Below are 12,611 nucleotides of genomic sequence, written 5' to 3'. Positions count from 1 at the left end.
CGTGTGCCAAGAACTAGTGCTGGTGTGGTCTTACAAATCACTTTACAGGAATATTTTTAAATCATTGCCTTATTTAAAAGTGAGTGGATTTCATTCCCTCCAGTCAATTAAATATCTAATTTCAACTCAAGTAGATAATAACTGAAGTATTTTTATATAAATGAATGAACAGTTAGAAAACTGTTAAAACACACAGCCCTCGAGCATGAAAAATATATTCGTTTAACAATTTTATTCTTTTATCCCTAATTTACTACAGAGATTTTGTGCTTTACATCATTTTAGTTTGTGACACTGGGGGGAAAAGAAATCTAATTTCAAAAAGATGAATTCAGACTGAAATTCTCCAGGATCTCATTGCCACCTGAATTATTCCAGCAACTGCATTATGTGTGTGGTGGACAGCATTGATTGACAATTGTGATTTGGCAAAAGAACTGTTATGGGAAAACCTGTGAATACTTCTAGTGCCTATGACCCAGTCCCCACATTAATGCATGTGCAAGATGTCCAACAAAACCAAACCAACACAGCCCGCCCTCCTGAAATTTGGGGGATTAATCTGAATGTTCTGCTCTTTCTAGGTGTCTACACAAAGCTGGACTGCACCAACAGTTCCCCATTTTCAGCTTCTCTGTGGCCGGTGAGTCTCTCAACTTGCTGATTCCAGATCCCCCCCACCTCCATAGAAGTTCTGTTGACTGGGATGAAATCCATGCCATGTATGTTGAGATCCACCGCGTAAAAAATATAGCTAACAGGAAATCACATGATGAAAACATCTCCTGTTTGGTGCCTGAACGCAAGTGGAGAAAAATCTGGATGAAAGCATATAGGACTTAAAATATGTGCCAAAATATACCATACACATGTTATTTATGCACGCGTGTATGTGTGTATATATATGCATAATTCATGCCTCTATACCCAAAAAAAGAAAAAAAAAGTCATTTTTATCAACAACTAAAAAAAGTTATGCCTAAGAAAGATAATTTCAAAATTAGCTCACTCAGAACAGATGCTTTAGGAGGTCTCCAAACAGTTGCTGTTTTCACTGTGTGTCCAAAAGCATCCATAAGTGTAATATAAAAAGGATCAGAGTTTATTGATACTTGGCTGTCTGGGCACCATGTTGTCTCAGAACCCTCTGGACAAGCCAACACAGTTTTCCCATTAACTAATGTCTTTCCAGTAGATCCAAACACTCCATCTTTTACCTCAGTCTCACTTGTGGAAATTCATTATCAGTTCATGGATTTTTTTTTTTCTTCTGTCACCTTCAGTGTCTCCTAACAACCAACCACCTGCCATGCTTCCTTTTTAAGTACCTATTGATAGTATATTGTTCTCAATTCTGTCTTTTGTTCTACCACATTCAGAGAATTTTGCTTAATATTTGATGTCAAGAAGTGAGATGTACCAGCTACAGATAGCAGCAACCTTCTTTTGCTTCTGAGTGCAAAGGGGAGAAGGAGGGAGGTGGTGGAGTCACCTTCCCTATAGGTTTGCAAGAAAAGAATAGGTGTTGCGTTGAGTGTGATGTTGTTTAGTAGGCATGGGTAGATGGTTGGACTTGGTGATCTTAGTGATCACTTCTAACCTTAATGATTCTCAGATTCTAAGGTGAACTTTCTAAAGTGTTGCTCATCTTGGTCTGTATTAGGAGCTTGTTGCAGAACCCTATTCTGGAGCATCTTTTTTTCCATTATCTCCAGAGAAGATTAAGGGTAACTTTCTCAGATGTGCCTGTAATGGTTAGATGCCTTAGTGAGGCTCCCAAGTATTCTCCAACTCATTGCACAAAATGATGAGGTGAATTTTTCACAGTCCTTCATGTGAAAATAAATAATAATACCTCTGAAACTTGATCAGAGATGAAAGAAACCTTTTCCTTTGGAGAGCTGGAGAATTGTTTTCCCATACAGTGTGGTTTATGATACACACAGAAGCCTTTGTGGCTCATGATGTTTATCCTTCATGTTGCAGGAAGGAGTCAGATGCATGCCTTCAAGTGAGATAATGTGTCACTTCTGACATTTTTCTTTTTAAAGTTTGTGTTCTTTCTTTTAAATACTGCCTGTTCATTTACAAATCTGTTCTGAAGAAAGACTGTGCTACCCTTCTTGATTCCTGGTTAATAAAATATCATATGCTATTACCTTTCAGATGATCGGAATGGTGTTGAAACTGGAGGAAAACATTTCTCCTTAACCTCATCAGAATTTGATATAAATTTCCTTAAAAACAGGCTTTCAGGTTTTCTTTGCTTTCTAATTTTAGACATATTTTTTTCTTCATGCAGAAGCAAAGGTGTCAGTGGCATAGCTAGCTTGTGTAATGAAACACATAGATTTCTGTTCAACTTATTTTATTTCTCACATTCATCATTCATATTTAATGCCACAGGCATTAGACTTCTTAATTCCCTATATTGAATTGAAGAGGCACACACAGCATGTGCTGCAGTTTAATGACTCGTAATTCTTCACCGATGGCACGCTTTTTCACCTGAAAAACTTGTGGTGCCAAACTTCTGATCCCATCTGCATCACAGTCAGCATCCTAAACAAGGTGGTGATGGCTGGAGAGCTGAGTGGTTGGAAAGTGTGAGGTGCTAACCTTAAATGCCTCTTGGTGTGAGAGTGGAATACTGGCTTAAGGGTTATTTTGTTGATGTGGCTTTTTTCTCTTTAATTGAATCTCAGAAGTCGCTGACTTCTGTCCCACTGGCTCTCGGTCATGCCTCTTTTCTTTGCCATTCTCTTTTTGTGAGCCAAGTTTCAAGTAACATGAAACTCTTCCCCCACCCTAAGCTAATTAGCATTAATCTTCTGAATAGATTTGCCAATAATATTTTCAGCAAAAAGGCTTCACAGACTTTAGCAGGACTAGTGGATCAGATGAATGACAATTGAATCTGGCGTTGGTATCTCAAACTAAGATGCAGTGGGCTAGGCATTATCCTCAATGTGTTTACTTACAAATATCTCATAGAAGTGTCACAGTTGTTAGGGTTATTGATTTGGAAGAATCTTTGTATATCTTGAAATAAAATAATATATACAACTACAACACGTTAATGGTGCTAGGGCAGTGTCACACCTTTAGAAACACTTACCAGTCCTCACAGACCTGAAGCTTAGGTAGACTTACCTTTTTGTGATTTCCCAAATGGACAGATAGAGACATTGATAAGCTATGGCTTGTTACCCGTGAACATTCTGATAGCCAAATGCAGCATCCACAGGAAAACAAAAATCAACGCTGAATTTCCTCTCTAAGTAGTTGTGAGAAACATTCCTGAGAGTTTCCCTCTGTTGCTTTCAGGAAATGAGAGGGAAAGAGCAAAGAAATGAAGTTGCCTAGTTATGTGAGGGGAGAGCACGCTTGAACAAGTGTAATGACTCTTTACAATAAAAGTCATCTCTGGAGTAGAATATTTCTCCTTCAAGACATTCTCAAGGCATGTGTTTTCTTAGGAGACAGGTGGGATAGAAATGGGTGAGGAGGAGAATGGTTCCAGTCTTGTTCCCAGCAAAGGCTGCAGACTAGATGCTGGCTGGTGTGATGTGTGAAGAGAGAACATACAGCTATTTGAGCAGCTTTAGAATACCTGCCTTCTTAGCAGTGTGTTCACTGGGGTAATCATTCTACAGAACCATTTACTGTCTGGCACTGACCTCTGCATGGCTGGCTTCTTTGTGTCTGTGTGTTCAGCACAGTAAAAGCACAGCTGTCCTGCTGGGAAAAGGCTTTATTCATTGTCAGAAAGGCTTCATTCATTGTCAGGCATGTAGTGAGGAGGAGGACGAGTGGCAGAGGTTATCCAGGTACAGGTCCTTTTAAATATAACATCAATTTTTAAGGGAGCTCACGTAAGTGTAAGAAGTTATCCTTGAGTGAATGTGATCGTCATGAGAAAATGAGAATTATTCTGTTGATGAATAGCAATTTAACCTTAGTCTACATAATATACATGACATTTTTCTTTGGAACGTATCCTAAAGCATTCAAAAGAAGGGGAAAAAAAAGGCACTTACCAGAAAAGATCTTCAAATATTTCAGCACAGAAGTGAAAAATTTATGTCTAGGAGAGGGCTTAGAGGCCACCTCCTTCACATTCCTGTCCCAAAGTAGGACCAGCACAACCTAAAATGTGCTTCAATTGCCAGTTTTTTTCTCCTTTCTTCTCCCTCTTGGAAATCTAGCTGTTATTTTTGTAACTTTTCAAAGGTTTATAGAATCATAGAATGGTTCCTTCTTCCTTTTTTTTTTTTTTTTTTTTTTTTGTAAAGATCTTAATGTATTTAGTGTTCTGATTTTTCTTTAGTAGCTAGAAATGTCTCAGAAAGTGGTTATTAATAAATCATTATAGGTTTGCATCTCGTTTCATTTCCGTGCTGTTCTACTACTGTGTATTTTCAGCCACAGTACAAAGTCATTCTGAAAATCTGAATTTTTGTTTTGTTTTACAACAGAGTCAAGCCTAAATGATGCTGACAAGCCTACAGCTTTTTCCTTTACCTGTAATGCTTTATTACTCAAGTTCTTTGCTTAGATAAAAGATTTCTTAGCCTGATCTTGTTTTATCTGGCATCTATGATGCGGAAATAATCATGCATGCAGGGTTTTACAAACGGCATATCTTGAAGAGAACGTGGAGAAACTTCAATGATAGGGCTTTGCTGGGAATAGGGAATAGCAAGGTTGAGTATAATGCTTGATAACTACTGATAGTCTCAGTAGCACCAAAGGAGGTATGGGAAATGATGAAAAAACTTATAAAAGGTAAACTGACTATAATTCAAACTAAATATCTCCCCTTGTGCAGAAGCTCTTTCTAAATTACTCAGACAAATGAGCTCATTTATGGAATATTTTGTACTGCATGAACTTATATGGGCACCTGTCATGTATATATATTTTTAATACTGAACTTGTATAGATGGCTTAAAGTCCCCCTTGCCCTTTAGTAAATTTAAATCTCCCACAAAGCTGCTGTACAGTAGTCATAAAGAAACATTTATGGTTCAACATAATTTCCCTTCATTTCTTTTTCTTTCTTTTTTTAAAAAAAGAAAAGGCAGTTTAAAAGTAATAAAGCACTTCCTTCTGTAAATCTTTGATCTTTTTTCTTCCTAAGGGAAGATTAATTTGTAAATATGCTAATGGATTTGTATAATATGAAACCTTCATAAGAAAAACTACATTAGTTCATATGAATGAACTCATCTATCTTATTCAATTTATAAACTAATGGCTGAGAGCATCAACACTGCGCTCTGCTCAGTCTCTTGTCCAAAATCACTGCATGCATTTCTCCAACAATACAGAATTTTACAGAACAGAAATGTGTTAAATAGGACCAGTTTTATCACCTTTGACTCTTTTCTTGTTTGACTGCAGCAGTGAGACTTGCTGATGTTCCAACAAGACAAATACCCTGCTTGGAGGAAATCCATTGCTAACGTGATGGGAGTTGCAATGTGTGGACATTAATTACCTGGCTGCGTGCCCTCCTAACGAACCCTGATGTTTGCCACCAAAGGGGCTGAGTGTGCCAGTACAGTGCTCACTTGGGCAAGCACCCCAGCAGCTGCAGGACCAAGGCAGATGTCACAGCACAGAAGCAAAGCTCAGAACATGGCCCCTGCCAGAACCTTGTTGGGTAGCAATGTTGTTTATTTCCCTTTGGAAAACTGGGGCTGCTGCCTCCTACCTTCCCCCCCCCTCCCATGATCATATTGACTGTGATGGGGGGCAAAGCTACCCAGCAGGAGGGGAGGGACCTGGATGAGTAGGTTCCTCACGGTGGGATTTACCCTCACTGGAGGTGCAGTAAGAAGTGGTGCGCTGCAGCTTCCTTCTCTCAGCTCTACGAAGCTCTGTTCTTCTTTTCTGCACCTGGAGCCCACATTTCATCTCCTTGCTTTTTCCTTGCTTTGATTTATTTTGGGTCTTAGCTGAGAACGTTGCCGCGATGGCAACATCCTTTCTAGAAAGAGAGGTGGAATTGGAGATGGAGGAGACACAGACAGCAGGGTGGGTAGACCCTGCTATATCCATCTAGAACTTTCTTCCAGTTTCTCTCTGCCATTTGTTTCTTCATTCTGTTTCTTTTTGCCTCCTTGCTTTCCTAAACCATGTAGTACCAATGGGAACTTGGCACAGTATTAAATCAAGCAGATCTGAAAACCAGTGGTCTAGCGGTGTTGTGAGGATGGCAGCCCAAGGCCTGCAGGAAAAATGGCTGCCATGTGAAGAAATCTGTGTATATCACTTTTATTCCCTTATACTTCAAAACATTTATTTATTTGTTAAGCAAAAAGATCTTGGGGAGGGTTTAAATTGATGTTGAACTTTCCCCTTTTTTCCTCCAATTTTGGCTGCAGAGGGAAGCTGAGTGCTGCAGGAATCTGAGTGGCGACTCTGGACCCCTAAGCTTTATCCAGGGATTTCTCAACATCACCTGCCCAGTTTACTAAGGTGAGGACAGATCTCTCAAACTTCAAGCCAGCATAACCAATGAAGGGCTCGTTTGATGTGTTGTGGTGCTGGGTAGGTGTGTCATTAGTGGCTTCAGCAGGCGTGTTTTCCCAAGGGCTGACAGCTTGGAGTCCAGCTCCATTGTATTGCTTTCATCCTGCTTGCTTGCATACAAAAAGTGTCCGTTTCCCCAGGCCCACAGCTGCTCTCCTATTTGATGCTGTCATGTTGTGGTGGAGGGTGGACTTGTAAAGCACACCTTGGGGCTGGGGGAGAAAGAGCACAAGGAGATGATTCACAGCTGGTTGTAATGGGGGTGGGTGGGAAAGAAGTGTCAAGCTGCTCAGAATAGATATATGCTATAAAGAGGCCTAGGAAGATAAGAAATGAGAGATTCATATCAGTTTACTTCCCTCGCCGCCCCCCCCCCCCCCCCCTTTCTTTTTTTTTAATGTCTTCTCTCTGGGAAATTCTTTCCAGTGCTTCTCAGTAGTAGTGGGAATCAAGGGCAAGAAGAGCAAAAGTGATGGGAGAGAGTTAGCACTTGTAGTGAACAGAGATTCAGACATGAGCGTGCAGCGTAATGCAGTCTGCTCTCAGACAAGTGAGGGAGGGAGCTCTGGGCTCTTCCCTCACAAAGTTTTCTTCTAACAGTCAAAAATAATAGAAAGTAGACATAGAAGAGATCTGTTAATTGATCTTGTCCACTTCTTGCCCAATGCGGGGTTATTCCCTGCAGCACATTTACTAGTGCTGAGTTCAGCTTTGTTTTTAAAACCTCCACAGTGACAATCTCCCGAGGGGAGCAGTGAAAGCCTGACTCCACAGCCTCTCCTTGTCGATCTGCTTTGCAGAGGGAAATGCTCATAACCAGGAAATGCTTTCTGACGTTCAGCCTACTTCCCCCCTGCCATCACTTCTTTTCTTTTTTTAAATTCTGTCTTATTGATTCTATTGCTATTTTATTGTATCATCTGAAATGATGTCCTTCCAGGAGCACCACGAGTTAGCTTGAAGCATCAAAAGCTGCATTCTCAGGCATGTAAATGCATAGTTTTACGTACCTGACCTGCTGGCACGGGAATGGTTGTTGAATAACCACCTTAACTGCAGGTAGAAGTTTAGAGCTGACCATGCACATTTTTTCCCTGCCACTAAAATTGAGACCTACTGCATGAAACAGATCCAAGAAATCAGTATCTTGAATCCTTAGCTTCTGAAGTTATTTTAATTGCATCTTGTGTTTTTTTGTTTGTTTGTTTGTTTTTTTTGTCTTCCATCAAAGCATCTGTCTGTTCAGTTTGGCCTTTTTTCATTGCCCTTTTCCTCCTCTTAATCCCAGTGCTAGATTGTGAATTTGGTCTGGGTCCTATTTAAACAGTTTTGGGGTTGCCAACATGGTGTGCTCTGATATTCAGATCTCATAATCCAATTTTGAAATTAAAGAGCTTGAGGCAAAAACACTCTCACAACTGAATCGCTTGTTTTTGAGCACCGAGCCAGTGTTTTCCTAATAAAAATACACCAAATCTCTTCCTTTTCCCAATTAATAACAACAAATGTCACAATAAAAAATCCCATGCACAAAATCTTCCTCTTAAATTTATGCCCTGTGTGAGCAGGATGGGCAATGGGAAATTTAAGCTGGATGATGATTTCAGGCCAGGTATCTGAATTCCAGCTGAATACGGAAAACATGCAGAATAGCAACTAATGTGCAGAGCCTCATTTTCTGTCTTGACAGAAGGATGTTCTGCGTATGCCCAACAATAAAAGTAACAGTGAGGAAAAAATAAGTCCTGTTTATTATTTTTTTTAGTTGTTTTTTTCCCTCCCCTCTCCCCAAGTCATTATTTTAAGTTTCTCAGTATTAAATCTAAAGGTTCATCAACTCACATCTTTACAGCTCTGTCTTTCTGTATACAGGACCCTGTCTGCCTGTTTCCTCTATTGCACTATTTTGTTTGTACTACTGTAATCATTTTGCTGGCCCAGATCTGTGTGGGTGTGCTGGCAGCTTTACAACAAAGTTACATGGGAACTGAGTTAAGGTTGAATATTTATTAGAAGAAGCCATCTGGCGTCAGGCTGTCTGTACAGGGGGGCTTATTTCTTTAGTAGTCTCTCCTTTTTCTTTCTAGCTCTTCCTCCCTCTCTCTCCGTTTCTCATTTACACGCCGCATACATGCAAAAAGTGGAACACACATCTTGACATATTGATTTGATTCTTGATATTTATAGCAATTAACCCCTCTTGTGTGATTATTCCCTGTCCCACTGCCCCACAGCGGAGGCTGCTCGGGTCTGATCCCCGGGTGGCAGTGGCTGCCCCACGGATGCTGTGGGCTCGCACAGCGGATCCTTCCCATTGGCTCTGGGAAGCTGTAGGTTTCTCCAAAATCCCTCTCCTGTTCCTTCTACACCTTCCCTCCTCCAGCTCTTGAGCTCATAAAAGAGCACTGCGCTCCCCAAGCTCCCAACTCACCATATTAAACAAACTAGCCAGCAGAAGGGTGTCCGTGCTATTTCACCATTTGTATGACATAGCCACGCTTCAAAGTGCAGCACTAAATTGCCAAAAGATGTTTACTTTACTTGCTTAAGAGCTCCTCGTAATTCAATTGTTCTCTCTCCCGCAGTAGAAACACACATGCATCCTGAGAGCCGTGCTCTTGTGCGCGCCGGATAGTTATTTACCCATGAGGTTTCCTCCATTGGTTTTTGCACAGCATGCTTGGGATTTTTTTTTCAGAGATTTCAGATAACTTTTTTTTCTGAGGTGATTGACTGCGAGCACCTTGAAAGTCACAGCTGTCTGCTTTCATTTTCTTTTTATTCCTTGCAACCAGATAATTGGTGATTTTATTTTTTCCAAAATCATCCTTCTAGGGTTTTTGAACTCACATTAATTTAGCCATCGGAAGTTGAGGGTCACCTTGGAAAACCTTGACCCATTTTTCCTAGCAGTCCAGCTAGGAATGATGAAGAGTAGCTAGTAGTCTTTCCCACTGTTCCTTAAGGTCGTAAGTTGAATCCTCACATCACAGCCTTACATAATATCCCTACTCTTTGGAGAGATGGTTTTAGATGGCAATGCCAGGTGGGAGAAAGGGAGCACTGAGCAGCAGAGATTCTTTCTGCTGATAGCAACGGTGCTGTCCTGTGATGTTTCCCTGGCCTCTCCACAAAAGACTGCCTGCAGGGATGAAAGGAAAGTACTTTCTCCATGACTGACACAGAGGTTTAGCAGCTTACCGTGCTCTAGCAATGCAGAACACATGGGATGATGTTGAGAGTGACTTAAAGAGGGGATGGAGGCGTGGTGCCTCGAAGGATACAAACGGAAGGAGGTGGTTGTCACCATCCTCAGTCTTCCCCTTCTTTTCTGGCAATTGATGGCCCAAAATACCACTTCTTGTATGACTGGGGACATGTGTCATCCTTAGGTAGCATCTTTTGGGTCATAGCAAATGTTTAAGTTGGGGAAGAAAAATATGGATTTTTCCATGCACTTCTAGGATAGCTGAATAACTGTGTAGCTTTTGGGGAAAGAGAGGGGGAATGGATCAAAAAAATGGTCCAATGTAGGATCAGTGCAAGAATGAGAAAGTTGCAGTGTGGAGCTGTTTGATAAAGAAGACCTTCCCCTGGAGTTCACTAGCCCATACTTATTCTTCCATCCGCAGTATGGGGAGGGAAAAGACAAGGCTGTCTGGTGAAATGAAGGAGGTGGATAGTAAATCCCATAGGTTCTTTTACATGCTTTGTGCACTTTGAGGTGAGCCTGCTCTAGATCTGAAGGCTTTGATATACCTTTGTTGCTTGGTGGGTTGGAAGAGTTGTGTTTAAGTTGCTAGGCAAGAGATTGACCTTATTACCAACGTATTTTCTTTGCCAAGCACATAAGTCTGCTTGCCTCGCTTATAAAAACACACTAACTGCTTTCTTCTGAATGTATTGCATGTTAAGTATCATTATTGGTAGTAAGATTTCTCTGGAATACTTGCAAGAAATGTTGTGCAAAGGTGTGTAACTTGGTCTCCTTTGTTACAGCCTGCTGTCCTGCATGTACACACTGTCACCGAAACAAAATCTTTTGTGTGTGAAAGAACAGACTGAACTGTTTGTTACTGGTTTGGATGAAAAAATAAAAAGTTTGGAATTCAGTTTTGCTTTAAAGATTTTCTCACTTCTCAACTTCTTTCAACTCTCTGGACAGGGAGAGGGTGGTGACGAGGCAGTAGCTGTGAGGCAAGACGAGCATTGGGGATGTTGTGAGCTGGACATGGGAGGACAGTGATGCCAGACTGAGCACACTAAGCAGTGAGTACTGTCACCAATTAAAACAACCATAAAAAGCCAGACATTCCTCGCCGAAATAACTCAGAACAGATCTGAGCTCTGCGTTACCTTTCAGCACAGGCAATGTGCAGATGGGATCTGGAAATAGGACAGAGGAAAGCTTGTTCCCATCTCCTGTCAGACATCTCCATCTCACTGTTGCGTCCTTTTCCCACAGTGGCGATAGCTGCTCCTTGCAGTGGTCCTGTGGCTTTCCCCACCTCTCAGCCAGCAGCCCATTTTTTGGTGCCTTCTCCTTCTCCATTGGCACAAATGGCCCTGGAGTGTAACCCGATTGAGTTATTAAGCTGCCTTGCAGCTCCTCTGTCCTGTTAAATACCAAACTTGGCCAGCTGTCCTCCAGACATAGGCTGGGAACTCCTCCAGAGGAGAGGTATGGAGATCAAGAAACAAATGGAGAGAGCTGAGGTCCTCTGCTTGGCTCTTTGGGGAAAGTCCTTCCCCAAAGCATCTTACCTCACGTGAAAGAACAAGGTGTAAGGGAAGGTATTTTTAAAAGCTTTGCATTCAAGCTTACAAATAACTTGTTTTCCAATACCAGGACTGTGTAGGTACTGAAGACATGTTCACTCCTATCTCTTCAAGTAGTTCTTAAACAGTTTGCAGTGAACTTTGCCAGTAGCCAAAGTCAATACACTGAGTTTTTAAACATGCATTTGTAAAAACGTTGGTTTGTATTCGAATGAAAAATGGAAGTTGAGAGTAAGAATAACAAAGTGAAATATATGCTTCAGAATATGAATTCAAGCAACTGTGATTTATCTTGGAAGAGGAGCGGTGTGTGTGAGCTGTAGTGAGAACATGTGAGTGCTACGGTGGGGAAAGCTTGTCCTCCCTGCAACAAACAGCCAGGTGACACGTTTTAAAAGCCAACTGTGCTAAAATCCTCATTGGTTTGTCATCCTGCAAGAGGAGGAGAAGGAGGAAATGACAAAAACTCCACACCGTTTGCATTTGCAAGTATGGAATACATTAATAGGAAGTCAGTATCTAGTACTCACGCTGTGCTCCAGTGAATATTTTAGGGAGCAATTAAGCATCCTTTCTCTCTCCCCCCCCACTTCCAAATTAAAGATTCTGGCAATCAGTGAGGGCATTGCTGTTCACTCAGAGGCTTTTCTCCTTGACCACAAAACTTCTTATTGTTTTTCAGTTGTCTTATTTTATTTTTTTTAGGATCTGTATTATTTCCTTTAAAATTCCATCGCTGACTATAAGAGCTGCCCTACCTCCTGTGTGTCCTCTGCAGCTTTGAGCATGGGATGCTCATTTTTGGGACAGAGGGGGTTATTAGACATTGTCCAGTATTGCCAGCGCAGGCATGCTACAGATAAGATACTTGCATTAGGAGGGATTTATGCTGCTGCTAGGAGAAACCCAGCCTCTTGCAATGGTCTGCATCAGACCCAGAGGCTCTGTTTATGAAACAGAAAATGGTTTCAACCCCAAATCTTCCCCCTTGTTGTCATTTAGTCCAACAAAATATTGTCTCTTGTTGTTTCTTGACTCTCTTTTTAGACCCAGCTCCTTCAGGCTACTGTCATTCCAACAAAAAGAGGGGAGGATGGGCTCCGTTTGTTACTCTGTGGCTTTCTGGGGAGGAATTAAGAAATACTCTAACACTTTAATAATGATAATCTCCAAATAGTTCGTAACGGCATTAAGAGTAATTAATGACATTTGAACAGTAAGAGCACTTAATCCCTGGGGAAACGTGATAGCCACTATTTTGTTTACATCTAAAGTTGTTTCAAATGTAAAGA

At 41.2% G+C, this 12,611-nt stretch overlaps 1 long non-coding RNA gene across 2 annotated transcripts in view; it reads left to right on the top strand.

Annotated features, from left to right (window-relative positions):
- LOC125696776 (uncharacterized) overlaps window positions 1–12,611 on the top strand; it is a 140,786-nt gene that overhangs the window by 64,345 nt on the left and 63,830 nt on the right. The window contains exons 4-6 of one of the 2 annotated variants that reach the window (XR_007378525.1): window positions 585–643; window positions 6,393–6,486; window positions 10,706–10,809. This is a non-coding gene — a long non-coding RNA (uncharacterized LOC125696776). The remainder of the gene's footprint in view (window positions 1–584; window positions 644–6,392; window positions 6,487–10,705; window positions 10,810–12,611) is intronic. The other variant, XR_007378526.1, reaches the window with a different exon arrangement.

This window comes from Lagopus muta, chromosome 8 (genome assembly GCF_023343835.1).
Source record: "Lagopus muta isolate bLagMut1 chromosome 8, bLagMut1 primary, whole genome shotgun sequence".
NCBI lineage: Eukaryota > Metazoa > Chordata > Aves > Galliformes > Phasianidae > Lagopus > Lagopus muta.
This window is presented reverse-complemented; position numbering and strand designations above follow the sequence as displayed.